The sequence below is a fragment of the Anas platyrhynchos genome, chromosome 1, assembly GCF_047663525.1.
Source record: "Anas platyrhynchos isolate ZD024472 breed Pekin duck chromosome 1, IASCAAS_PekinDuck_T2T, whole genome shotgun sequence".
NCBI classification, from domain to species: Eukaryota; Metazoa; Chordata; class Aves; order Anseriformes; family Anatidae; genus Anas; species Anas platyrhynchos.
Genome location: NC_092587.1, coordinates 140,408,987 through 140,436,599, shown reverse-complemented (window position 1 = coordinate 140,436,599; position 27,613 = coordinate 140,408,987).

The following is a 27,613-nucleotide window of genomic DNA, read 5'->3' as shown; positions in this document are numbered from 1 at the left end:
AACACTTAAAATAAGTTGCAAGCGTGTGTTGGAGCACGCATGTAAATGCTGCTTGAGCTGATTTGATAAACCAGGCAACAGCATTCTTCCTTTCACCAGAGGAAGGCAAAACCAGAGGAAGGCAAAGGAAGGATGTGGGGAAAGGTGACTGACCTAGCTTCCCTTTCATTATCTGGATACTTGCAAACCTCAACTTTGAGATCAGTGGAAGTAAAATCACTGCATAAAGATTTTAAATCTTACTAGGATTTTTATTTCGTCCTGCATGTCCTTAGCTAGATGATGTAGAAAGGTACAGTATCAAGTTATGCCCATTTCCATGAGCCTTAGAGTGATGCCCTTCCTGGGGCATGTAAACCTAAGTGGTGTGTTACCCTGTTTGCATTTTTTTTTTTCACTTCATCAAAGCAGGAACCCAAAATAACTACTTGGTTCTGTCCAGCAGCACTTAGATTTGGAAAGCTGAGTACTTGCTGGAAGCTGTTTACTATTCAGCCATAGAATTAAAAAAATGAGTAATCTGGACCAAAAAAAAATCTAAGGCTATGCGTCTGTGGGGGAAGAAAAAAAATAAATGTATGAATCCATGCCAGCACTTTCCTGAGTTCATTTCACGAATGTGTATAGTACACACAGCTGAAAGACAGACATGTTTCTAATCACATTTACGTTACAGGGTAGGGATGTGTTGTTTCTAAATGGAGATGAGTATCACTTGCTGACAGCTCCTGTAGCTCTGTGCTGCCGTATGCGGGGTTTGGCCTTACCTGCTGTGTTTGGGAAGTCATGTGTCCACAGAAGAAATGTTCTTTTTAAATGATGCTTGAGTTTTTGTTCTAATACATATCTGCTTCTCTTTTGAGGCAAAATCAGTGTTGGAGCCTGGCTCCTGAAAGGACCTGGATTTTGAAGGGAAGCTGGACCAGAAGCTGTTCCTGAGGGCTGGGCCAGTATGCATAAACAAGACTTACTGGGCCATAGACTTACTGCAGACCAAGTCAGGGAAATGGTTCTGGTCCCCGTTCCCCGCTCCAGTATATTCCAGAGGCAGAGCTGAAACTGCTGCCCTGCACTTTTAATGATTAGCCAGTGGAAGGAGGTTACCGGTGTGCAGAAGCCTTCCAACAAATTCCTCTAAGGCATTCAGGTACTGAGCACGGACCTGTCTCTGCAGAGATCCTCAGCAGAGTTACGGGTAGGCATGTCACTACAGTCACCAGTCAGTCCCGGGAAAAATATGCTATAGTCTCAGCTGAGGGTGGGTAGTTCAAGATAAGGGCAATTAAAAGGGGCAGGCAGCATACTGGAAGCGTTATGTCAAAAATTCTTCTCAAATTATACTCCTGGTTTCCATTCAGACCCGAGGATGGCATACTGCCAGTGCCGAAGAGCGTAACTTTTTTCCTTAATCATAGCAGCAAAGGGAGACAACTCTGCACAGCTCCTTCAGCTCATTCACATCAACTGTGGCATGAAGGCCTCTCACCCTTGGTTTGACCCACGGACCACGTAGGAGACCCACCACTCGTCACGGTCATGCTCTATTCTGTGATTCCCATCCCCTGCTTGTCACTACCCCTTGTTCTTTCCTTACCTTTCTGTTTTTTCTTTTCAAGGGAGAGAAGGTGTAAAAGGTTAGAAATAAACCAAGCCCCTCAGAAAATGTTGCTGGCTCAGCAGTCGCTGGGGTTTGGGTCCAAGCTGCTCTCTAAGGGAGCAGGTTCAGGCAGCAGTACACCTCGTATCCTGCCGCAGCAGATCTGACAGAGAAAGAAAGATGCTTTTAAAGGAGGAAGAGGGAGAAATATGTAATCTGGTGTCCTTTGTTGTAAAAGGAAAGATAAATTAACGTTGAGCCTAGGCTCTGCCCTGCTCTGGAGCAAATACCTCGTGTTTTCTGCTGGTGTCTGAGGCACCTCGCTGCATTGGCTGGATGCCTTTGGCTAACCAAAGACAGTTTCTGGCTGATGAACTTGCTGTGCCTATGCAGTCACGGCGTCAGAAAATGTCTAAATGCTCCATACCAACTTTATTTCTTTAATCTGAAACCATTCTCCTTGGACAGGAGGAGGCAAGGCCATACATTGACACACAGCCAGCACCCTTATGTTTTCCCCATTCCCTCTCTGTGAGTGTTTTGCAGTGTTCAGGGAAGGCCATGAGGCTGCGTGGGGATTGAGCCTCCACCAACACGTGGGGCATGTAGCAATGCTGGTTAAACCAGTGGGGATGTTCTTTGTCACAGAGAACAGGCAACAAGGCTGTAACAAGGCTGCTGAGCTGAAGTTAGTTTCTGCAGCTCGGGTTTTCCAGTGGAGACTGGCATTCAAATAAAGTGATTAAAAGAAAATCCAAGTTACTTACCCAAAGCCAGAATTCGCAGAGCGTGTGTGCCATGTCTCTGCATCCCAGACTGCTCCCCTCTCCTCTCGGTTCTTTGTTTCTTTGTCTCTGCTCTGTCTGGAGGGCAGGAGAACACGTTGGGGAGCACCCTAACCTCAAGCACCATGTTCATAGTGTCACCAGAACAGTTCCAGGGGAATGGCTGATGCTGAAGCATCCAGGCTTAAGGTACACCATCACCAGAGCTTAACTGTATTGTGGAAACATTCATCCACAATGGAAGAAATGAAACTTTGGAGTAAGTTTTTATGCTCTTTTACTCCCTGTTGTTCTGGATCAGCTGTCTTCGTGCTCTGCTCCCACACCAGGTGTAACCACGAGGCTCAGAATTAAGCACATTCAGTCCCGCAGGCAGAGCTGAGACTCTGTAAATCTTCCATGAGAACTGGATGGTATTCAGATGTCCTTTCTCAATGCTTACTAGTACCAGACGCCCAAAAAGTACAAGAAATGCTTGAATGGGAAAAATGAAAAGAATTTGGCAAGATATTTCTCCCCAGTTTCTCAATTAGAGGCTTATATATGTCTCAAAATAGCCTTCTCTTTCTCCTGGTATATAGAATTTGAGGGAGGCTCTAATCTTTAACAAGTAATGCTGGACAGATGTGGCATTCATAAAAACTGCCCATTCTCTCTTCAGCCCTGCAACATTGTGACCTCTGTGCCATGGCATACCAGCAAATTACTCAAATTAATTGTGCATGGAGGTTTTTTTATTTTCTCTCTTTTTATTTTTTGTCCCGTTTCAGCATTTCTATTATTTTTGTCATCTTTTCTCTCGCTAAAGAGGCACAAATCGATCACACTTTTCTAAAACAAATCATAAAAAAGCCTGTACCTCCCTCTCTTCACATATTTGGCTCTTTTGTTTGCTGTGTAGGTAGCTGCAAGACTGCATTCAGCAGCTTTGTGCCTAAATTTTGGGCTCCTGGTTTCGCAGAGGTGCCTCCTTACCAGATGGTGCTTTCAGGCAAGTAATTTTCCTGTTTACTTTGCAGCAATTGACTCTGCGTAAGTGTCAGTTTTGGCTCGACCTTTTCAAATATTGTCATTACACGTTAATTCTGCAGTGCACAGGCTTCTTGATTTTATCTTTACGGGTAATAACAGGCAATTCTTTCTCAAGAATATGTACTAAAGAATCAGTAAGAGCTGGTGTTCTTCCAGTTACAAGGCAGCCTACCTAGGTGTACCTCTTTTTTTAGCAGAGAAATCTACCCCCCTTTAGAGACCCAGCTGCTGATTCCAGCTTGCCTTTAGCTCAGTGCTCGGTTACTGCTGTGCTCAGGGCTGGAAAATCCGCTGGCACTGAGGAGTTAAATATTTCTGAGTTTGCACTTGAGTCATCTGTCCCTGCTTCGGGAGTCAGTTTGCTTGCAAGCACGTATGGGATTGGAGTCAGTCCTGGAACACGAGCGCGCGGCTCTCACGTCTGACATGCACCCGCTCGGGCAAAGACCAGGGAACAGCTCCTGCACGTGCAAACATATCCAGAGGAGAAAAGGACGCAAAGGACTCAGGGAGGATTAGCTAAGGACATGTTGTTGCTTCGCGTCCATTCATTTTAGATGGGAGAAAGAATCCAGGGAAAGACGTGAAGGTTTTGGCTGTGCCCCTACTCCTGAACTGTGTGTGAGATTGTTCCCTGGCACGGATGCTGCCTGGCACAGAGCAGCCTGTGTCCATAGTGTTAAACCCTCTTTCCCAGACAAAATGTGAGGCTGCACATAAGCAGCCTGCTGGGAACAGTCCCCGGGCTGTGCTAACTCCTGAGCTGCATCTGCAAAGCCTTCCTCAGCCCTCCCCAGTTTGCTTGTACAGAGATGGTTGATTTTGAGCCTTGATGGTTGTTTTTAGGTAACAAGAAGTTTCATGATAAGGGACCCCCAGTGTAGGAGGGGGTGAGCACAGCTGGGATTAAGGCTGGTAGGGAGGCAGTCTAGCTCTGTCTGGCTTCAGATATGATGCTGGTGTAGGAAATCCTAGCTTGCACCTCCTAGATGAGCACATATGCAAGGCTTCACAGTGCTCTGGCTTGGTGTTCCTAACCAGAGTATAAGGTCTTGGTCCTCCAACTGTGCAGGAAGGGGAAACAGTGGAGGACTGGAGAAGTAGCAATGAATTTTGGCTGAAATCACAGGAAAATGTCCTAAGGTATGTGTATGTTACATGAGGACAGGATATGAGCTCAGGCTTGTGCATACAGGGCTGGTGATGACCCAAAAAGCCTGCAGTACGCTGCACAAAAAGGGAACAGAAGAACACCAATCTGGTCTGGAATAAATATCTGTCAGGCCCAGTGCCCTCCTCCTGGCAGCAGCCAAAAAAACAAAACAAACAAACAAAAACAACAAGCAAAAACAAACACACGGGGAACTGGGCAATATGAACACTTCATCTCCTATCCTGTAGTACTGAAGAGACTTCCTGAGCCAGCTGCAATGTCCGTGCATTTTGGAGCCCTCAATAGATCTCTCCTCCATAAATTTTAGGCCATCTTTTTTCAACCCATGGGAAGGTTCAGCATCCACAGCCACGTTTGACAAGGATGTCCACAGGCTGGCTGATGGATGTATGATGGACTACTCATTCTGTTTTGTTTTGGATGAGGATATTACATAGAATCATTAAGGCTGGATATGATGTCCAAAATCATCTGGTCCAACCATCCCTCCACCACCAATATCACCTACTAAGCCACGTCCCCAAGCACCACATCTAACCTTTTCTTAAACATCCCCAAGGATAGGGACTTGACCACTTCCCTGGGAGGTGCTCCTTTCTTCCTTTTGTGCCCCCCAGCCCTTGTATTGCAGGTGAACTCTAGTACCTTAGGGCCCAGGAAGAGGAATGCTGGAAAATAAAGGCAGATTTTTGGAAGAAGCCATGTGGCAGTAGCCTTACAGTTGGCTTTTTTCCTCTTCATATACAGAAACTAAGAGGCACCAAAGGGAGGCAGGCATCAGGAGCTGAACAAAGAGAAACAAAAAGAAAGGATTCTTCCTCCAGGCCCTTTCTCTCTCCCTCTCTCTCTCTTTTTTTTTTTTTTTTTTTTTTTTTTTTTGGTTCACAGACCTTCATTAGACCACAGAGTACAGGCTCAGTCATTCACTCCTTTAGATTCCTCCCGCAATTTCCCATAATTAGCCTTCATCCATGTAAGCCTGAAGGACTTATTACCATCAAGAAAAAAGAGACACCTCCATCACAGGCACACAAGGGCTGTGTCTGGCTTACTGAGGTCCAAATAAGCCACCCAAAGGTGGCTGGATAGATGCCACTGTTTGCCTTACCTCTGTGTCTTCATCAAAATAAATGAGGGATGGCAGAGGCTGTTTCTGCTGGCAGCAAAGTTTGTGTTATGTGATAGAAGCATATTTGCAGCCTTTTTTTTTTTTTTTTTCTATTCAACAGGCAATTTTGCTGTTTCTTCTGCCCACAGCTTCGAGAAAGCTAGGCAGCTAGCAAAGCAGAACAGATGGTAGGGAGAAATCTGCCTGCAGCACCCTCACTAAGTAGAATATGTTTCTGCTATCTGTGAGGAAAGTGTAGATGCACAAAACATAGATGTTAATCAGACTAAAACCCCTTTAAGCCACCACTGGAAGGTGGTGGTAGAGGTCCCCTCTGATCTCTAGGAGCATCAGGTGACAGCAGACTGTGGAAGGGTTGTCAGGCAGGCACTGCAGTAGTAGTTGCTACCTGGTATTTGGGAGATTCAGAGAGATCCCCAAGTCTCACTCTACACAGCCTGGACCTGTTCTGGCCAAGATCTGGGCTTAGATTGCCTGCTGGCTTCTTCTGCCTGTCCTCTGGATCTTGCCTTTCCATCACCAACCGCAGACTCCTGTTGGCATCTCTCTTCCACTGAAGCTGCTGACCCAGTCAAAACACATTGGTGAAAGAGGTATTCACAAGAAAATAAAAAGAGAACAAATGCTAGGGACTTCCCGGCATGCGTTGATTTCAACAAGTAGCACTGATGCTGCTGTGGGCTGGATGTGGTCCCAGCTGGATGAGAAGGCTGGTGGCAGAGACCTGGGGGTCCACACCATGCCAGCACGAGTGTACTTCTTGCAGCTGGGACTGCTGTCCTGGGTCCTTCTTGGTGCAGCCATGCTTTGGGGTCTGAGAGGGAAAACTCACGAGAACAAGGTCCAGTCAAGGTGTTCTTCACTGAAAGTGCTTTTCATAGAATCATAGGATGGTTTGGTCTCACCACCCTCATAGAGAAGAATTTCTTCTTAATACCTAATCTAAATCTAACATCTTTTAGATTAAAGCCATTACCCCTTGTCCCATCACTACACCCCTGACAAAGAGTCCCTCCCCAGCTTTCCTGTAGGCCCCCTTTAGGTACTGGCAGGCTGCAGTGAGGTCTCCCCAGAGCCTTCTCTTCTCCAGACTGAACAACCCCAACTCCCTCAGCCTGTTTCCCCCTCCAGACCTCTGATCATCTCCATGGCCCTTCTCTGGACTCATTCTAATGCTTCTGTGTCCTTTCTGTGCTAGGGTCTCCAGAGCCGAATGCAGCACTCCAGGTGGGGTCTCACAAGAGCAGAGCAGAGGGGGAGAATCACCTCCCTAAGCCTGCTGGTCATACTTCTTTTGATACAGCCCAGGATATGGTTGGCTTTGCAGGCAGAAAGCGCACATTGCTGGCTCATGTTGAGCTCCTGTCAACCAACACCCCCAAGTCCTTCTCCTCCGAGCTGCTCTCAAGATAAGAGTTGCACACTTTTCTTCTGAAATCTTATTAAACTATGAGTGCTTTGTATGCTCTTTTCCTTCTCCAACACCTTTTCTGTCTCTCTTTTCCCTGTACCAGCAGGCAAAGGAGCTGTAGGGGAAGGAAGGCACTGGGGGAGGAGAGCGAGTCTGAAGAGAAGCAGGAGCTTGCATGGTTTTCTTGAGCCATCTCACCATGTCAGACAACTTTTACCCACTCCTCAGCTCACTGCAGACCCTCCTAAACAATACAGAGCCACTGAGTTGTGTGTTTTTATCCTTACAGACAGAGCTGTAAGCCCATGACCCACCTCCCCCTTGCTGAACATGGCCCAAAGCCCTGATAGCAGGCCCAAATCGGGCCCAAAGCCCAAACACCAGACTTGGACTGTCAGCCCTGCTTCTCTCAGCTCATGCACCCCCAAAAATTCATCCATCTGCACCGTGCTGACCCAAACCAAGGCCTAACCCTGGACCTGTCCTTCAGCCCCTCCTAGCAAGAGGCTGACAGAGCACTGCGCCAGCCCCTCACACGTGGCGTTGTGTCTCACCACGGCTGTTTCTGTGCATAACGTTATGCCTTCGAGCTGGGCTGTGTCATAATTGCTGCCCACTGTTGTGGTTAAGGCATACCCAGAGTGTATAAACCATGAACTAATCCCTCCCCTCCTTCTAAAAGGCTCCAACTGTACTTGCCAGCAGTGGCAGAAAGGTGCCTCGTATTGGGATTTAAAAAATCTCCATGTTAAGGCTAAACATGAGAGCAATGCAGACCAGGCATCATCACCTTTTTTGCCTCAGCACCTATGAACAAACCTTCCCTTCGTGTCCCTTACAGTTTGACAGACCCTTCTTGTCTTCCTGTGCCCTAGTTCTGTGTTTTTTTCCTCTTTTTTGCTCCCACGGCAACCTCTTGTGAGCCTGGACTGACTCCCTGAGCACCAGCGGGCGTTCCAGACATGAGAGCAGAAATTACATGTTGTACCGCTGTTTTCTGCTGTTTTCTTTCTTCAGACACGTTGTTTTTGGGGGAAGGAGTTGCTGTGAGTTTAGCCTTCAGCCATGTGAGTGACTCAGCACTATTTTAATCTCTGTATCCTCCCAGGCAGGAGCCTGGTTGTCCTGCCATTGTGTCCATCCTGCTTCTTTGCCCTGGCTAAGGCAGTTTTCCCTTTGTCCTTTTGCCAAGCAGTGGGACTTGATGATGCTCCTCTGACAAACGAGCATTGCCTGGAGTTTTGGCTCCTCGATGCTGGCTGCACACTATGAGGAAACGTTGCCCAGGAATCACAGGGACGTCATGTCTTAGCCTCCCTCTTCAGGACAAATTCATGTCTTGGACACAGAAAAACAGCCAAATAAACACTGCTCCATTTAGGATTTCTCACCCACACCCCCTGCCTTGGGAGCAGACCTCTTTTTCTGAAGCAAACTCATCCTTGTCAGAGTTTCACAGGGAACACCTGTGTGAGTGAGTTGCAGCATGGGTTTCATTTTCCTTGGCTACCATTGTGCTGTGGGAGACCCAGGGACTTGAGGAGGACAATGATAAGACTGTAAATGACCATGCCTCGCTTTCAAGAGAGGTAATTAAACATCTGAAGGCCAGAGACGGAGATTAATGACAAGAGGGCCCAATCAAAAGCTGTGGGGATGGTGACACTAGCTGGATGAAACGTTGATCCCCTGGCTGCTAAGGGAGCACAGAAAGCTGCCTTGATGCTGCGCTGCTGTATCTGAAACTTGAGAGAGAGGTTTTGAGACATGTGGAGATTTTGAAATTGTATTAAGTGATGAATGTTAAGAGGTAATTACAGAAAAAGACAAACAAGCAAAATGAACAGTGTTTTTCTCCCTTCCTCCCCCAAGTGAAAATGGTAATGGAATATGGTCTCCTGGTGTAGTATAATGCTTTAAGTACTGTGTGTCCCAGTTTCACAATGCTCAGTACAATGTGTACAAAAACAAATATGAGTGTGTTGTGGTTAGGCTGTTTATCAGATATCTGCTTTGCTGAATATATATTTGTATATGTGTGCTATTTTCCCTGTGAAGTAACTGTAAAATAAAGCAAAGGAAAAATCCATTACCAGTCAATTAAATTTCATGGGGTCCTGCAAAAAGCTACAGAGGATGGTCAACATCAGAAAGCAAACCTATCGCATTGCTTTTATTTGGTGATGTTATTAGTGTTAATAACTATCCCCTGGATAAAGAAAGTAACCACAGCATCATTTTGCAAAGCTTGCTGTGTGTCCCGTCCTCTGCTATAAACCCTCCGATTATGGGATTACTGTATAGCATTGGCATCATTCAGCCAGTGTTAATAACTGAAACTGTCATCGTGTGCCAAAACTCCATTAACAAACACTGGTTCACATTTCAAATGACTGCTCATTTCAGCCAAGCATGGGCATTGTTCTATTTGCTGTTCATGAACCAGATTGCTTTTTTACATAAATATAAATTATTGCTTATGTCTACTCCATGAGATATATGGAAGGGGTATTTAGCCCTTCTTTTCTTCATGGCATACTGTTTGCAATCACTTCAGGCTACTCACGTTATCATGGGACTTCAATCCCTTACCTACCACAGGCACTGACTGGTCAAGGCAAAGACTGTGAAATGCTTCTAGGCTCAGTGGCTAGCACATGCTTTGCAGATTTTTTCCTTCTGTGTCCTTCAGCTCAACTGTAATCGTGCAGACAAACCACAACCCTCTTCAGCCCTCTGTTTGCTGAGATGGGTAAACCACCTCCCTCCTCTTCCCTCATGGTCCAAATAGTCCAGCTCTGCACTTGATCCTGTTTTGAGTTGCTGTGTTTTTAATATACATGCCTAGAAATACACACTGTATTATACTCCCGTATTTCCTCACTTGTACTGGACATGTCTCCCTCAAGACTGAATCTCCCCTTAATGGATCCCAATGCTGTTGGTGGGTTATGATAAGCTTCTTTTTCTTTCTTTACTTTCATGATTTCAAAGCATCAGTTCATAACTTCTAGATAACATTTTACTGCTAGTTCCCAAGAATATATTATATTGTTGAGTTTCATGTCCATTTAGTTCAGCCCTATGGGTCTTCAAGCACAATATTCTTGTCCTCCTTTGTACTGATGTTGTTCAGCTTTATGAAATGTTCCCACTGCTGATGTAAACCTCAGAAGTTATTAAACAGGAAGGACTTTTCCCTAGACTGATCTTTGAGAAAAGACACTAGATATCTTCTCCCACCTTTGGTGAGGCCCTTTGCTGACCTATATTGGCAAAGTTAAGTGACTTACACAATCCAGAACAAAAGAATGCAGGTTAGCAGGTGCACTTGTTCAGCAAATGTGCTGTCCAGTTCCTTTTTGTAGAATAGGCTTGCACTGTTCCATTCAAACTGGGAACAACAATCTGAAAAAATACATATTCCCAACGACCTGAAACAAGGCATGCTCCAAAAGGCAACATTTCCAGTTCTCAGAACCAAAAATAATCAGGTGACAAAATTCACCAACAAGAGAAAAGGACTCCCAGCCTTGGTATATTATAAAGATACAGTTTGCAACGCCACTAGTTGTAGTCTTTTGACACTTGAACCAGAGGGGCTGTCCAAGGAAGGAGACATCCAACGTCATGACAGGGAAATGTGGGACCAGTGTGCAGCATGGACCCAACTTTTGATTTCTTTGTGGCAAGAGATCTAGCCAACTTGAGCTTTAGCAACAGCGTAATGCTTTACTTTTCCTCTTTGTTACCCAGATATGCCCTTTACTGGGAACTAGTCTTTTGTTTCTACAATAAATCACTGTTAATCTGTTTTTGCCTCATGTATCATTTTGTTATTCAGTACTCAAAGTACCTTCTTTGTAGTGTGACACCATCTCCAGCCACATAATTCCTTTCCAACTTGTCGTGACTGCAACCCAAAGGCCTTGTGATTTGTCTATTCATCACCATCTCTTTGAAGTTCATTGGAAGGATCCCATGTTGAACAATGTCAAGAAAAATTGAGATTAATTAATTTATTAGAACAAGTAGATGCAGCAATCTGATTAGTCTGTGTTGATTTTATCCCATTTTGCCTTTTACTCCAGGTCTTTAGTAGTTGTCCTTAACCTAGGGCTAGTCTAAAGTCTTACATTCTGTTAAGGCCAGCTTGATAGCTCTGTAGGTGCCTAAACAATTATACTTCTTAAATATTGGTATTCCATTTCTTCCAGAAGGTAACACTTCTAACTGGACAGAAGCATAAAAAACACCGTCCACCATAGGGAAAAAAAAAAAAAAAAAAAAAAAAAAAGTGTGCTTTCAGGATTGAAGTTACTTTATCTCTGTAGTTAAGTGAATAAAAAGCCATACTTTTTTTTTTTTTTTCCTGCATTGATTTCTGTCTCCACATTTTCAGTCTCCTTATCCATATCACATTTAATTCCAGTGAGCATTAATGTCTTTACCAATATTTGCAATCTTACCTGGAGCATTTCTGTACCACCTTTAGTCACTGGTTCCTTTTTCTTCTATTCATTTTATATATGAAGTTAAAGAATCTCTTCCTAGCTGCTGGCATACTTTTTGCAAGATACAGAGCTTTTGACAATAGAGGTCTGGCAAACCTTCCAGTGGCTATTAGATGTTGTTGCTGTGTTTATTGACCCCATCTCTGCAAAAGCTACCGGCTCCTTCAGCAAAGTGTTGATAAGACTCAGCTGCTTTGGTACAAAGCTGAGTTTTGTAGCTTCGCCACAAGAGGTCACTGTTATCATTAGCAATAGGTAAATCTCTGTTTAGGACTTGCGAGGCAGGCATCATTTCTCCCTTAGAGAAAAACTAAGGTCATTTGGTATAAATTTCCTCCACATAATATCTCCCTCATATGCCTTTCAAAATGAATCTACTGAGATAACATTTTTTTCATTCCTAAATTCACCACAGGAATCCAGTCTTTTGAGGATGCAGAGACTATCCCACATTGTCCTTGCCAAAAAATGAGCTTTGCAAATGAAGACATTTCAATTAGAAGGACTTACAAGAACATGCTAAAGGTTCTGATCACAGTTTCTCGGGACACCACAGCAAAACCCATAAATAAATAAGCATTGAAATTTTCTGTTACTTATTTTGGTAGTGGATGACAATCTCACTATGTTACAGGTTCCTTGTCCTAGCAGGTGGCCTTTTCTCAACTTAAAAGACGAATGGACTGGGGACAATTTGTGAAATTGTTGCCAGAAGTAAAAGCATCCATTAGGATATCAGATCCATGAATTCCCCTAGAAAGAGGTTATATAAAGTACTAGCGTGATATCCAAACAGTGAAATCTGGTGGAGAAAAGGAAGTTTTTAACCAGGACCTCAGGAATGTCTGATTTTCTGTCACCCCAAACTAGAAGGGCTGACTGTAAATTCCTCCACATCACATGCTGGGGCAGAGTAGGATCTGAGCTATTTGAGCATTCTCCTCTTTCAGCAAAATTGCTTTCCCTTATCGTGAAAGAATCTCAGAAAGGCAGCATATTTGACTGATTACCATGCACACAAGGGCTTCTTTCCTTTTTAGGTCCTCATATGAAATGGAGAAGAAAGGCAGGGAGGTCACTGTAATGCACTGTAGACAGTAATTCGTAGCAGCAGCAGCGCTACCTGCTTAGCGCGAGTGCTTCAAAGTATTCTGCTGTCAAATGGAGGCAGCCATTCCTCACAAAAACAGCAGCTGGCCTCCTCAGAGGGAAACAGGATGGAAAAAGCAGAGGGATATTACTTTAGGACAGATGCAGATCAAATGAAGCAGTGCTTTGACTTGGGCTTTCTGCCCAAATAACAGTGTAACTGCTGTGTTAATGGAAACCCTGGAGGTGGAATGAATATAGGTCCTTCTCCGGGCAGGCAATAGCTGGACCAAAGTAATTCTATACCATGATTGAGGCACTGTCTATGGAGACAAAAATAGACTTTGCTCTTTTTTTTTCAGCATCAATTGTGTGTGTACTGAAAGCGCTTAGGTAAAATCTTCCACTCCATACCAAGGAAAATTGCTCCTTAACCTCCAGGTAAGTTGGTCCAAGAGCATTTCTAGTCAACACCTCTACAGACGTTATCTATCCGAGCACACCGGCTATAATAACCGACGCAGGCTACCAATCATCTCGCAATAGCTGCTTGGGAATTGCTCCCACTAAGGCACACTGTTTGAAGAAAAGACGCTGTATTTCCAGAGGATCATGATTATTCGGGAGAAACAAACTTCAGGAAGGCGAGGCCCCCTGGCGAGCAGTTCCAGACCAGCTCTTGCACTGAGAAGCACCGGTGGTTATGTGAGTGTCTCCCATTGTTGCTAGCAAAAGATGCAATCTGTAAAGCACTGAGTAAAGCACTGGACAAATTTTGTAGTGCCTCAAGCCTGGTTTGGACCAGTTCATGAGCAGAACTTGCTCACCCCAACCTGCAATAGAAACCAGTCGTGACAGGGGCAGCAAGGGAATAGGTTCTTAACAGGCAGTGCATCAGTACCAGAATCTCTCTCAGACAAGCCCTTTTCATATAATTGTCTCAAATAGTTCAGGCAAAATCATTCATATTACTTGCATTCTACAGCCTACTAGGGGTTAGCCCTTTGCTATGAAGTATAATGCTGCTTCTGTTATTGACACATCTTGCAGTTCTCCTTAAACTTAGGCATCCTCTGTGCGTCTCTGACATATCCTTAGGCATCTTAAAATCATGAAACCTTCCTTTTGACAAAGATCCTTGACACCTGTGATCTTTTCCTGGGTGGAGGGGTGGTGTGTGGGGGACGCACATATGACAGCAGTGTGAACCACAGCTTGTTGTGAGCTTGCTCTTGAACGCTTTTTACAACAGCTGGAAAGAACAGCAGAACCTGAACTGGGGTGTCAGAGGGGTAAATACGGGGAGTGGGAGAGCAGTAGGGATGGCAGCAGAGAGCAGAGACACCATCCCTGTTGTGGTGGTTTTCCTGTGAGAAGTGAGGAAGTGATCTGTTGAAAAACAGTTGTGAAAAACAAACTCTGGAAGTGCTGCTTTAAAAAATGAGCATAAACCTTTCTGGGACATTAGTTTCCTAAATCTGGGAGGCAATCCAGTCTGGCAGTGTGTTCCCAGTCACCTTTCCTGGTCAGCAAGGGGTTTCTCCTCCCAGAAGAGGAAACCTTTCCCAGGACTAGGTGTCCAGTAGTGCTCCTGCACTAATAATAACTGCTTAGATAGAGCTGAAGGACAGGAACCTGAGTGACTTTTTCATTTTGTTCAGCTATAGCTACTGTAAGGCAGGCGAATCTGTGGGGGTGCACTCAGATATACCTTGCCATTGAAATTCACATCTGTGACACAGTTTGATTCACAGCCACTGAATATTAGAAAAGCAACATTCGTGATAGTGATCAATATCTGTATTGCATTTCATGGTGGCGGTTCAGCTAATTAGGAAGGATGCCTAGAAAGAAGCTGGTTTATGAAACCTGCAGGTTTCCCTCTAAAGAAAGGCACAAAGGAGTAAAGCAGGAGGAATTAGCAGATTTGTCTTTTGAGCCCTGCGGAAAGATCCTTGTCACCAGTGGCAGAGGCACTATCAATAGGAGCAGGAAAAGGACGCCTCCTTTGAACCTCTCTGCTTCCTTACCCCACAGAGCTTCGGATCGTGTCAGACGAGGGACACTGGCAAAGACGTGTGCACGCACAGCAGCAGCAGGTATGGACATTGTAGCCACAAGAAAGAAAGGCTTATTCCATTCAGCCCTCGTAATCCTGGGCAAGGCTTTATTTAGATGTTTCTAATTACCACAGTATGTTTAAATAGATACCCAGAGAAATCAGCAGGGAGCAACAGCTCTCCTCGCTGCCTGGCAGGGCTGATGATGACAAGGGTCATGTAATGACTTAATATGATGCCACTTAATATCCTACTTAAGCAATGTAATTATGGGGTTTATTTGATAGACCAAGAAGGTTTATCTCCTGCAGAAGGCATGAATGAGATTGCCAGATGCAGGTGCTGCTGGGTTACAGGATTCATTTTTTATATTATATAGTTTTTACAGCCTTGTCCACTTGGGTGATTTTCATTTTCTAAATCCAACGCAGTCTGTCTCTTCAGTCTGTCTCAGTGGTGCCCCTATATAAATAAGCCACTTTCCTCTCGTAGTTGGCAGCTCTCATTACAAATATTTTCTGCCAGCTGCTCTTGGAAGATTTCTTTATTTTAGCTCTTCACAACAAAATGGAGATCTCAGACACTCATCCCATGCTTTAACATAGTGTGTCTCAAAGGAAGTGACTCAGTCTTTGTGTACAGCCTTAGTCGACAGCTAAGTTTTCATGCAGGAACATAAAAAAGAGATTTATGTAACTAATATAACACTGAAAATAAACAAGCCCTCCAACCAAGTTCAAAGCACCAGGTTAACACATACTTTCTAAATAAATATGATGCTTTCAAATTTGTCTAGACCTCATGATCTAAACGTTAAGATACTCAAAGAACCGGGAGGGGGGCTGTAATTTCAGAGACATTGGGGATTTTCTGTAAGGATTTGCAGATGCTGAGCTCCTTCCACATCTTCTGAAGGAGAAAGGGGAAAGGAGAGATCTTGGAGGCAGGGGGAAGGAGTATCTGGGGAAGCGTGCCCCAATCGGTGCAACCCCAGCTCCTGTAAAAATGCTGAAGCGAATAATCAAACACCTGGAAGGGAGCGTGGAAAGAGGAACTGCCAACATGGATTTGTCAAACCGCTCTTATTTCCTTGTGTGACAGGGTGACAGATCTCGCTGACAGAAGCAAATGCATGTCTGGTCACGGTGTCTCGCGCAGAGTGCTCACAGGCAAACACAGCAAGTGTGTGGTCGAGACAGATCTACGGCATGGTGGGCACAAAATGGTTTGGAAAGCGTTACTCGGAGAGTGCTGATGATTAGCTCATTATCAAAATGGAAGTTTTGATCAAGAAGGGCTCGGCAGGAGGCTGCCTGGGCTCTGTGATTGCTCGCTGTCTTTGGCAGTGAGAGCAATGATGATGATGATGGACTCAAGAATGATCCCAGATGCGGTTACAGACAGCAGCAAGAGGTGAGGATCCTCTGTGGTGCTGGGGGTGGGCTTCAAATTGCTTGATGCCTTTGAGATATGGCCTAAAAAGAAGAAAGAAAAAGGAAAAAACAAAACAAACAAACAAACAAACAAACAAAAAAAAACAAAAAAAAAAACATTTAACAGGGAAAAGTCCAAACAGCAAATGCCAGAGAAGGACTAGCTCTGCAAATAAATAAAACTATAAATCAAAAAATCGAGAAACAATATGACCGACAATGTAGAAACAATACTGACCTTGGCAGGAGGTGTCAGGAGGAGCTGCCAGGCCTCGCACCAGAGTCTGAGGAGCTGAGACAGGCATCTCCTGGGAGCAACACAGATGGAGCAGACCTTGATGCAGGTGAGGGAGATGGTAGGAGACTCTGCAAAGACAGCAGCAGGGTCTGCTGGGGAGATTCAGAGGCTTCTGAATCCTGTGTGTGGTTTTAAGGCAAACAAGGTTTTTCTGGTGGTCAGGGCAGTCACCTTTGTTCCAGGCTGAATCACACACACAATCCAACCTCAAACTCAACCACAACCACAGAGTGGTTGGGACTGGATAGGACCTCTGGAGGTCAATTAAAGTACTGAGTGTTCAAAGAATTAACTAGGGAAGGGAGAAAGGGATGAGTAGTTGGCTGCATGAAGTCCTGCAGCTTGAAATTCAGGAAGATATTTAGGTACCTTCAAGTCCACAGAGGTATTTAGGTGGGACTTGAGGTATGGGCCTTTAGCATCTAGCCTGTCTGAAAATAGGCCACGTTTTGCATTACTGCCTCTTCCTCTACCTGGTTAGAGGGAACATTCACCAAACACACTGAGCATTTAAAGACAGCAATGAGAAGAACTTGCTACTATTTCCACCTTGAGAAGAAGCAGCTTTCTGCCCTGGGGACAACACAGGTTAATGACTACCTAAGGGGAAGGACATCCCACTCTGCCTGTCAGCCTCTGACTGTCACATTGTGCCCTCCAGGCGGGCATCACTGAGCAACCAGTCTTCCTTGTGGCCGCAGGGAACGAAGGCTGACTAAAGCAATGCAAAAAAAAAAACCTGAACTGATTCAGACAAGCATGACTCAGCCACCATGTCGCAGTAAGTTTATGATGCTGAAGAAGAAATTTACTCTTGAACACATTTTAATTGACACGCCAGATTACATGTACTGAAAGAATATCTTTCAAAATAAAAGATGACAGACTTTCAACATCTGCTCTAATTCCCTGCAACTATACTAGCAGATGTAAACTGTTATGTGTTCTATTAGTAAATATCCTTCCTTTATTTTCTTTTTTTTTTTCCTAAGTATATGAATGTAGTTTTATTTTTTATTATAGCTATAATAATATACTATATTTTATACATTCATGCTCAAATTCTGGATTTAAACAAAAACTGCTCAGGGTGGGCAAAATTCTGCTTGTAGAAATGGGTAGGAGTTTTGCTAATTACTTTTGTGGGGCTAGGGTTTTTCTCAATAAGATTACGCATGTCTCGGGAGTTTCCAGAAGCAGAGAGACTGAAGAGAGTGAAGCTGAAGTTGTGTTTATATGGCACCATAATTGCAACAGAAAAATTCTGGGGGTTTGTTGTTGTTTTTGAGCTACTTTGCATTTTGTTTCCCCTTGAGCTGATTGAGTGAGGAGTGCTTGTGAGCCCTTATTTTGGCTGTCTCACAGTGATGAGAGAATGGCAGAGTGGAGGAACTGTGCCAGCCCCAGCACTGCACCCCATCCTACAAGCCCTCTGGGAGGGCTTGCACAGATCCACCAGGGGGTCCCAGGGCTGGGGAGTAAAACCTGTAAAGCTGCTGGTATAGCTGATATTTTTTCTTTGCCTGCATCAGGTATGCCTGAAGAAGCTGCCCAGCTTCTGTTCCCCTTGGATCTGCCAGCTCTCAGCTCATGTGTGCCCCAAAATCAAAATCAAAATCAGCCCCTGCCAAGCCCCAAAATCTGATTTAGCAGGGACAAACCTTCTCTAGCTCATTTTTATAAGAGTAGTTCAGCTGGTAAATGTGAGGGCAGTAACCTCCTGCAAAGTGGAGGTTACAAGGACGTGGGGACGGTGACCTTTGCCAGTGGAAGCAGCCAGGACAGGATGTCCTGCATCCTCCAGCACCCGCTGCAGTCTGTGGCAAAATCCCTGCTTTTATTGACCATGCAGAATTGGTTTGGTAGGGCATTGCTCAAAGCATATAGCACACGTAGCTGACAAAAGTGCACTAATGGAGTGGGAGGGGGAAGCCAGCCTCCACAACAGCAGTAGGCCATCAGCAGATGCACCATGGTGCTCATTCATCCGACATCATCCTCTCCAAATATTCAAGGAAGTTAAAAAGTAAGCTTTGAAGCCAGCCTGGGAGGTAGAAATTGAAGGAGAAGAGAAATTTGCATCTTTCTGTGTATTCAGTCAAAACTGCTCCCGTAAAAACACATAAAAGCCCCTAACCATTATGGATTTGTATATGCAGATTTAGTTCTTCAGCTGCTTTATGGTGAGACACAGAAACCTGTCAACAGAAGCAATGTCACTGTGCTCCATTAGCATGCATTTATTTACATGGCTATCAACAACCAACCACTTAAATAAATCATAGTTAGGGAAGTGGACTGCTTGAAGAATGTGGGGCCCATTTGGCCATAAAGCACTAATTATCACAGCATCACCTCTCCAATGAATCACTAGCAATGAAACACCATTATGGAAAGTATCAATTTTCATGCACAACTCAGCCACACTGTACATGGTCAAGTAATTGTACCAAAGTGCCTAACAAATAAAACTTTTCCAAGAATACACATTATTCTCTGAGCAAAACCATCTGCAAGGAGGACATGGTGATATTTGTAAATGATATTATGAATAAATAACAGCTCAATCTGCATGTTGCTTATTGCTGTTTGGAAACACGGACAGCTCTTCACTTACAGCAAGAGGAATTCTGTCAAAACTTTTCTTCCTCAGGTTTGAAGTCACTTTTATACATCTGTGCTTCTTATCGGGCAGAAGACTTACAAGGCCTTTAAAAGCAAACATAATATGGTTTCACGATGTGGATATGCAAATGAAAATATTCTCTGTCCAATACTTCCAGTCACTTTTTTTTTTTTTTTTTTTTTTTTTAGCATCCAGATGCAGCATATCTTAGTCATGAGGCAGATAAAACAGTTTTTTCAGATTTTCTGGAAGCCTTCTCAGGACTCCCATGGGGAGCATATTTCCCTATACCAAGAGGGAGAAAAGGCAGTTTAATATTGATGCAGAACAGGGCAGGGTTTTGATCCATGGGAAAAAAATAAAATAAAATAAAAATAAAAAATCTGCCTTTACTAAAAAGTGGGCATCTATTGTGGATCTTCTTCATGAGTCCAGAGCATCACCCCAAAGCAGCTGAGTGGGGTAGATGCCTGGTGCTCACCAACAGGATGTGTCCATTAATGAGGCAAAATGGGTCCATGAGACTCACGGTTCGTGCTTATCATGCAGGCTCTAGAAAAGAGAAGATACGACTACTTGTCTCATTCTTGACCTGTATACAGACCGAGAGCCTGTTATAAAGAAGCACTCAGTGATGAATGCACGCCATCAGTCAATGTGGAGGAAGGAGCATTTCCTCCTGTCTGTTCTGGTTCCAGCGGCAAGCTCGCCTCATGCTGAAATGCACTCTCGCATGGATGTGGGCTTCTCCTGCATCCTCTGAGGACCGCAGTTGCACGCACACACACCACAGCTCAGCACGTCTCATGTCTAGACGTGTGAGAGACCACAGCTCTGGGTCGCTCCCCGTGGGCTCTGTCCCTCTCTGGGGACACTGCTCACTTTCTGTGTTCCCAAGAACAGCTCCTGAGTGTCTATGGGTTGCATGTACAGAACCGTCTGCTGCATTTCTCTTTTGTTATCCAAGAAAATGGCTTGTTTTCATGGCTTGCTGTTGTAGGGCACCTGTGACTCCCTGGGATGCTGTTGGGAACAGCACAGCAGGTCATGCAGAAGGTTCTGGCTGGGGGCTTCGAGGTCATTTGCATTCTTCTCATGTTTCCTCAAGCAGCAGTCTTTTACTGACATGAACCCTGATTTTCCTGCCTTAATTGAATCTCCTTGCTCAGGTTTTCTTTGCTAACCATCTTTTTACTTCCTTCTCCTGTATTTACCTGCCACATGCATACCTGTGCCAAGGATTTGGCTATATCGTAGAGGATGGGTTTACACAGAGATCGAACAGACACGTAATGGCTGTGCTGCCTGCTTCACCACAACCAAGCACAGGCCTGGGAGTAGGACACGGGGCTCTGTGACTGCAGACAGGGCAGGCCCACGACTCTTGCCCATGTCCTCTCCATGGATTCTGACTTTTGTGGCCACTTAACTTGCTCCTGGCACAAGCCAGTAAGTAATTCAAAGCCACTGGTGGGCAGCTCCACTTTTGGCAGGTTGGGTGCTTTCCCCAGTCCATGAAACATGGCTGAGAGGTGACTCCACACACCAGCTGCAGAGACCCCAAGGCCTCACCCCAAGGCTCTTCACCTTAATTCCTCACCCAGCTGCCCCTCGCCATAAGGGTGGCCTGGCACAGGGAATGAGGCTTACCCCTTAGTTCCCCAAAAAGCAATATATCTTCTTTTCAAATTACACACCCAGGTGGGCTATAAATGGAGAGTAACTACTGCACTCGAGAACAAAGGCGTTTGCTGAGCAGCGATAAATAATAAATTGCACAGGAAAAATTCATCCCCTACCTTGGGTTTTGTTTTGCTTTGGCTTAGCACAATTTCCACAAAATTTTGGCAATCATGCTGCCATTATCTTTTGACGGCGGCGGCCCCAGGAACTTGTTCAGCCCGCAGCAAGAGCCCTTTATGTACCTACTGATGTGTTGGTTCACAGACAGGCTGCGCGGGGCTGCTGATCTGAATAGCAATCAGATGCCAGCGTACGCCGGCTCTGTGCGAGAGCCGTGGACATTAATAACGTCTCTGGGGAGTGGCTGCAGCTGTAATAAAGAAAAGATAGCTGCAGTGTTTGCACAGCTCTCCTCATTCATACTGAGATGTAGTGAAGTGTGATAATAAGGACTTTACCAAATTTAACTGACAGCCCTGGGGGGGGCGGGGGGTGTTCTACATGAGGGAGAAAAGAGGGGAGGAACATTTGTTTTGGCCAGACATAGGGGATTCGCAGGTTTTTTTAAGTGACCCTTTGTTTTTTGGTGGATTTTATTTTCTTCATATATGAAACAACAGTTGCAGGATGGATATTACCTAAGGGGCTTTGCTTTAGAGTTCTGGCTCTGGAAAAACGTCACAACACAGGCTCACATACACATTTTAATCCTCCATCTCCTAACAGCACGGTTTTGAGTGCCTGGACATTGATATCAGTGCAAAATCACCAATTTCCATGAGTTGGGCACCACTAAGAGCTGCAGGCAGCTCTGTGGCCCCTATTGTAGACAAGCTTTCAGAGGCAGTAAATGCAAGAAGATGGGAAAACGCCTGCAGGTGACAGAAGAGCCTCGGTAATTAAATGCAAGAAAGCTCATGTGGATACAAATGTAAACATGCATAGTGTCAACAAATGGAAAATTTAATGTCACATTGAGAGTTTTTGCCAGCTCTTTTTTTAGGAGTTTCAAGCTAATTGACACTATTAAAGAAATCTCAGTTGCTGGAGTCTTTTGATTGCAGGAGAATCTCATCTTCCACTTCAAATAATGGTTGGACTGCTAGTCCTTCGTCTGAGCCTAAATATCCTGAAATTATGACTTAAGGACTCAGAAACCGAGAGACAAATAAAAGGAACCTCGCTTGTATTAATTTTAAAACTCTTTTGACACTTAATTCAACTGAGGCTTTCAAGGCCTGTGTTGAGTGCTTCAGTTTTAGCACATCTGAGCGTCTTACACATGCTCAGTGTAAGGCTTTCCTCCACGTAGCAAATGTATGACAGGCACACGCGTGGGAGCAATCACACATGCGCATATTAATGCCTTTCTGCACTTTCTGAAGATATCAGGAAGGTGGATGACAAAAGAAAGAAAGTCCCTAAGTATAAAAATGTCAGTGTTTTCTTGTATAGGTTGGTTGTTCCTTTTTTTTTTTTTTTTTTTTTGGTTTCTGACAGGCTGAGGTGTATCACAGCGCATGTCATCAGGCTGCCTCTGTGCAGCTTCAAGAGTGGTCTGGAGGAAGAAGGGCTGCAGAAACACTCAAAGGCTTGGGAAGCAGCTGGAGATGAAACTCTACATGTTTGTGAAACTTCAAGCTGCTCGCTACCACGCTCCAGTCTGGAGGGCAGAAGCGCTCCACTGCAAGTGCTTTTCTTCACTGTCCATGACAGATTCAGCCAACAATGTGATCCCTCATCTGCTGGCTCATGTTTGAGCTCGTTCCAGCTCCCAGTTATCCAGGCTTGGCTTAGTTCAGAAGGCATGTCTGAAATGTTCAAACAGCAGCCGTGACAGCAGCGGGGCAGCCAGGCAGGGCAGGGGGCCTGGTCTCACACCGCCTGTAGAAACAGCACCTTCCCCTCCTCCAGCTTTGTGAAAAAGCCCAAAACAGGCTGAGACAGCATGGGCAGGAGAATACTTGAGCTGTTGCAAAAGGACCTCTCAATGTGGTGCTGCAAAGCTGGAAGCAAACCCACCTACCTCTATTTCTTAATTCCCAGCCAGTCGCAGGAGGGAATCTAAAGGATGTACCACAGAATGAGGGATGCTTGCTTACATGTATTTTTTTCAGATGAGTGAGGCCTCTGAGCCCCCGTGGTCCCACTTAAATTTCAATACCTTGCCCATGTCTCAATCCTTTTCACCATACCTTGCATTTTCTGGTCAGAGGGTTGGTCGCCTTTGTGCAGTCGTGGCAGCACAAGCATCTGCCAGTCCTTCAACATGTGCTTTAGGCCCGGCTTATGTATGTCCAACTGATTAATTAATCTCTGTGCAGCAACTGGAAAATGTAAAGTGCTACATAAAAGATAAGTATTACTATTGCTAAATCTGCACTCGACGAGTGTGACTTGACATAAAGTGGCAGGTTTTATCTTGCTCATTGCTACTATCTGAAAGAGGCCATTGAGAGCAAATTTCGTGAGCATAATTTATTCTCTAGACATAGTGGGATAAGTGGTGCACATGAGCAACTTACGCTGCATGCTCATTGGGAAGCTTTTTGCCTGCAGAAGGTTATTTTTTTCTCACACGTTGTCCTGCTACCTGTGACTCAGAGCTGCGCATGCAAAGCACGGCACGGAGGGACATCATATGGGCAGGCGATGCTCCCTGGGGAAATTTGGACTAATAAACCTGTCGTGACATATGGTTTCAGAGCTCTTGGCAGCATGTGGAGGATGGGTTGCTGAAGTAATGCAGCAGATTGTAATGTGTGACGGGGGAGCAGTGACATTCGGGGTGCACAGGGCAGAGATGCTGGAGAGGATGGAAGGAGACCCATGGTGCTGGAGGTAGAGGTGCCCCCCACCTCCCTCCTGGCTGCCCCCTTCCCACCTCTCATCCAGCCAGTGGTGAAGCCACCTGTGGCTCACACATCACCAGGTTGGTTTTTTTTTGGGTGTAGACGTACCCGAGATGGGATAGGGAGAGCTGCTGCCTCTTCCCATGCCTGCACACCTCCCTCAGTCTGGTCTCATACAGGCATTGCATAGACTCCCCAGCTCCTTGTGTAGTCATTGTGGATGAGTGGGGAAAAGGTATTTGCCTTCAGAGGACAATTTGGAAAAAATAAGTACCAAATTTTATGCATTTTTCCATAGAGCAATCCACCACTCCAGCATGCTGAAGGTAGCTTGGAAGCAACATGCCTCATAACTACATAAATTAACTAGTATTTACATCTTGTGTGTTTGTTGAGAACCTTGTGCTACAGGGAGTTAATCCTGACTATTCCCTCTGGGCCTGATGGTAATATAAATATTTAATAATAATGATAATAATAGTAAAGAGCTTTGAAAATGAAGAACTCCATAAGTGGTTCACACTGGTATTTTTATTAACAGGAGCATGGAATATTTGTGACTTAATAGCTGCTAAACACTTTCAATTGATCTGAGACTACAAAGCCAACATGAGCACATATTCAATAAATTGTACCCGTGCTGTTCCAGCATGAAAGTGGGTCAAGATCCTGTACTTGGATAAATACCCATCTCTCCGCATTAAGTAGGTCAGCCCTTGTCCAACCGCTCAGCATGGCTCGGACCTGAACTAGTACAAAACTGTTTTCACATGTACTTAATTTGTCAGCATTTAAATAAGTGAAGCACAAGGTCAACAGGAACATGACCTTATTCATTTTAATGGGGAAAAGCAGGAAGGCCGAGGGTTACTTCTGCTAACGTTAAATCCCTGCCGTGAGTAGCAGATACCCAACTATGCCCAAGGAGAGATGAATCAGTGATGCCGCATGACCCGAACTCTTCCCCTTCCTGCCTTTCTACCAAAGTCTAGCATCTTTGCATCTCACTTAATTTCTTTGAGTTTGGCCTTCTTTAAAGAAAAAAAAACATGAACTTTTTCCTCCTCTATGTTACTGTTGATGGCTTCTCTTTTCTTTTTTTTCAGTCTTTCACATTTCTTGGCATCTCTTTGCAAAAGAATGAAGGATCCAGTGGCGGTGCTTGTACACAGAGAAACTGCTCATGTAAGCACAAATCTCTGGCTTCTGCCCTTTTCCTGGTTTTCCAGTCCCTGTAGCCATAGCCTAACAGCATGCACGTGTTTGGCTGCGGCAATGTATGCTGGAGGGTGTAAATCCACCTGGTTAATGACTTAAACACCACTTTCTTAGTCAGGTGAAGCAAGGCTCTGCTTAGGATCAAGCTCCCTCCCCTAACAGATGTGGTATTTTTTTTCAGCCTTCAAAGATTTCCCTGGTGTTCTTTCTGGTCATCCCTGTTCCTCATCTTCCTGGGTTTCCCAAAACTGTATAAGAAGTACTTTACTTTTAACGGGTTTTAAGTTAATAAATGATAAATCCAGCCATTGTGGGGTAATGTGTCATAGCCTAAGGAAAAGAGAAAGGTCAAGAGCAAACCTCAGACACAAAATATGTGGTTTCCTTGAAAAGCCTCAAATGTAATGGGGAAAATTTTTCTTCTTGTGCCAAGCAGGGTTTCTGGACAAGCTCCTGAGAATCACTTTCTTCTGGATCTGTTGCAAAGTCCCCAAATCTGCATTTAAAAATTTTAACCGGTCTCTGAATCCACAGGAGAAACAAAAGTAAAGGAACCATAAAGATGAGGGGAAAGAAAAATGCCTCTCTCTTTTTATTCTTATTCAAAGCTATGAAGGGATAGTTAGGCAGTGTTGTGTAAAGGCAAGAAGAGGGGGAAGAGAGCATCAAATAGAGGCAAATGCAGGGGAGGATCAAGGAAGAAGGGAATCTTTGCTTTGAGCATCAGGCCAGCATGTTACAACTCACCATATTCCCCAAGTTTTTTCCTCATGTTAGATCATTTGGGTACTGTCCTAGATGTTGCAGCAACACCACATGAGTTTTGCTTGGAAGAGATGGCTATACCAGGGAAAATCGGAAAGAAATTTCACATGTTCTGAAGGTAACATACTCCAGAAACCCTGGCATGCTGTGAAGATGGTGACCTGGAGTACCTCTAGGACCTTAGGTGATGAGCAGAGAAAACATGTTAGTTTTCACCTAGTTAAGGTCAAAGGCAAGTGGCTGGCTTGGCCCACAGCCCTGTGATCTTGCACCCAACACCTGAACGCCATCTCTTCAGATGGCGTTCAGGTGTGCAGACAAAGGGAGAGGTTTTTAGCTGTCTCAGCATCCCAAAAGAGTGGGATGAAGTTTTTGGATTTTTTTTGTTGTTGTTTGTTTTTCAAAGTTGTTCCACTTCTTTCATTTTTTATCTCTTTTTATGTTCAGTGTCTCTGTGAGTACATTGCTAGCTCTTGGCTTGCAGTGGGCTGTAACTGTGCGTCTCTGCATTAAGGTGCTGTAATGGAGAGTTATTTGATTCAGTATCAAACTGTGCAATATAAAATTATTGAGTAGTCTTATTTTTGAAATAAGTCTTTGGTGTCTCTTACATTCTGATATTGGACCTCTTCCATTCATTTCTGCGTAGTCCTGCATTTGGAAGTAATTTGTGTCTTGGAACTGCAACCTGAAATTATTGGCCAGCATTGTCTATAACGTAATGAGTGCTAGACATTTATAAGCTTAGCGGGTTTGTCAGGAGAATATCAGCTTCCGCTCCTCACCCTATTACCAAAGGTGTTCTGGCTGACCCTACAGTTGCCCCAGAGTTTTAGTCATCTAGAAGTTTTGGCTTCAAAATCAATACGAGTTTCAGTTGTGCTTATATATCTTAAGCAATAATAGCAAAAGTGTTCTGCACATCCGTCTGATGTTGGAGGCAACGTTATCGAACAGCTGACAGAGCAGACAGGAGCTCAGCTGGCTTGGGCATGCTCTGCTGCAATGGGCTTTTGATGGGCAGCATGACATCTTGCTATAGCTGGGCTACGTCCACATTTTATTTATTTATTTTTTAAAGGCAAATAAATGTATGCAAAATGTGACAATTGTTTCACTTTTCCAGCTTGGTTTATTCAAACTAAACAACTGTGCTTCACTTTCCGGAGAAATCTCTGTTTTGAGCATTCACAGTTTGTAAAGGCACTTTGAACACGCAATAAAGCTGCTTGATGAGAAAAAGGGAATGGTATCAGAGAAGCAGATTGGAGTCTGATTCGTTATAATTCTCTAAACATATAATAGTCATTCACCTCCTAATCTGATAGCTATCGACTCGCTAGGGTTTTCCAGTAGCGTGGATGAACACTGCCAGTAAAGATTTAGCTCCCAAGCTGGGTTCTGTTTCTTCTCCTGGACAGATGATGGCATTGTAGCCCTGCTGTATTCTGCAAACCCAGTGAAGGTACTCCCAGAGCGAGATCTTGATTTGATTGTGCTATGCACGCTTTAGCAGCTTAAGATTTCGCCTTTTGCTTTTCACGTCTTCAGTGAAACAGATGAATGCTATAATAGCAGTAGTTTCTAAAAGGAAGACATGAAATTCCTACATTTATAATAAAAAAGTGTTACAAACCTCATTGTAATTCAGACTTGAACTGTTCACCCTGTGCACGTCCAGAAACTCATTCTCTAATACTAGATGCAATGATCTCTGGAGGGAAGTTTTCCATCTGTTTCCTTATGATGTTAAGCTGTTAGTGCTGTTCATTATTTATTACATCTACTGGTGTATGTTAAGCTATGATTTTCTTCTTGTCTGGTATTAAGAATTCAACTTGGTTAGTGTAAAAAAACCCTAGGATTTGCATATTACACATTGATATTTAGCGTATTTGGGGTGGGGGGAGATAGGGGACGGTAATTGCTCCCAAGCTGCTTTTGTGC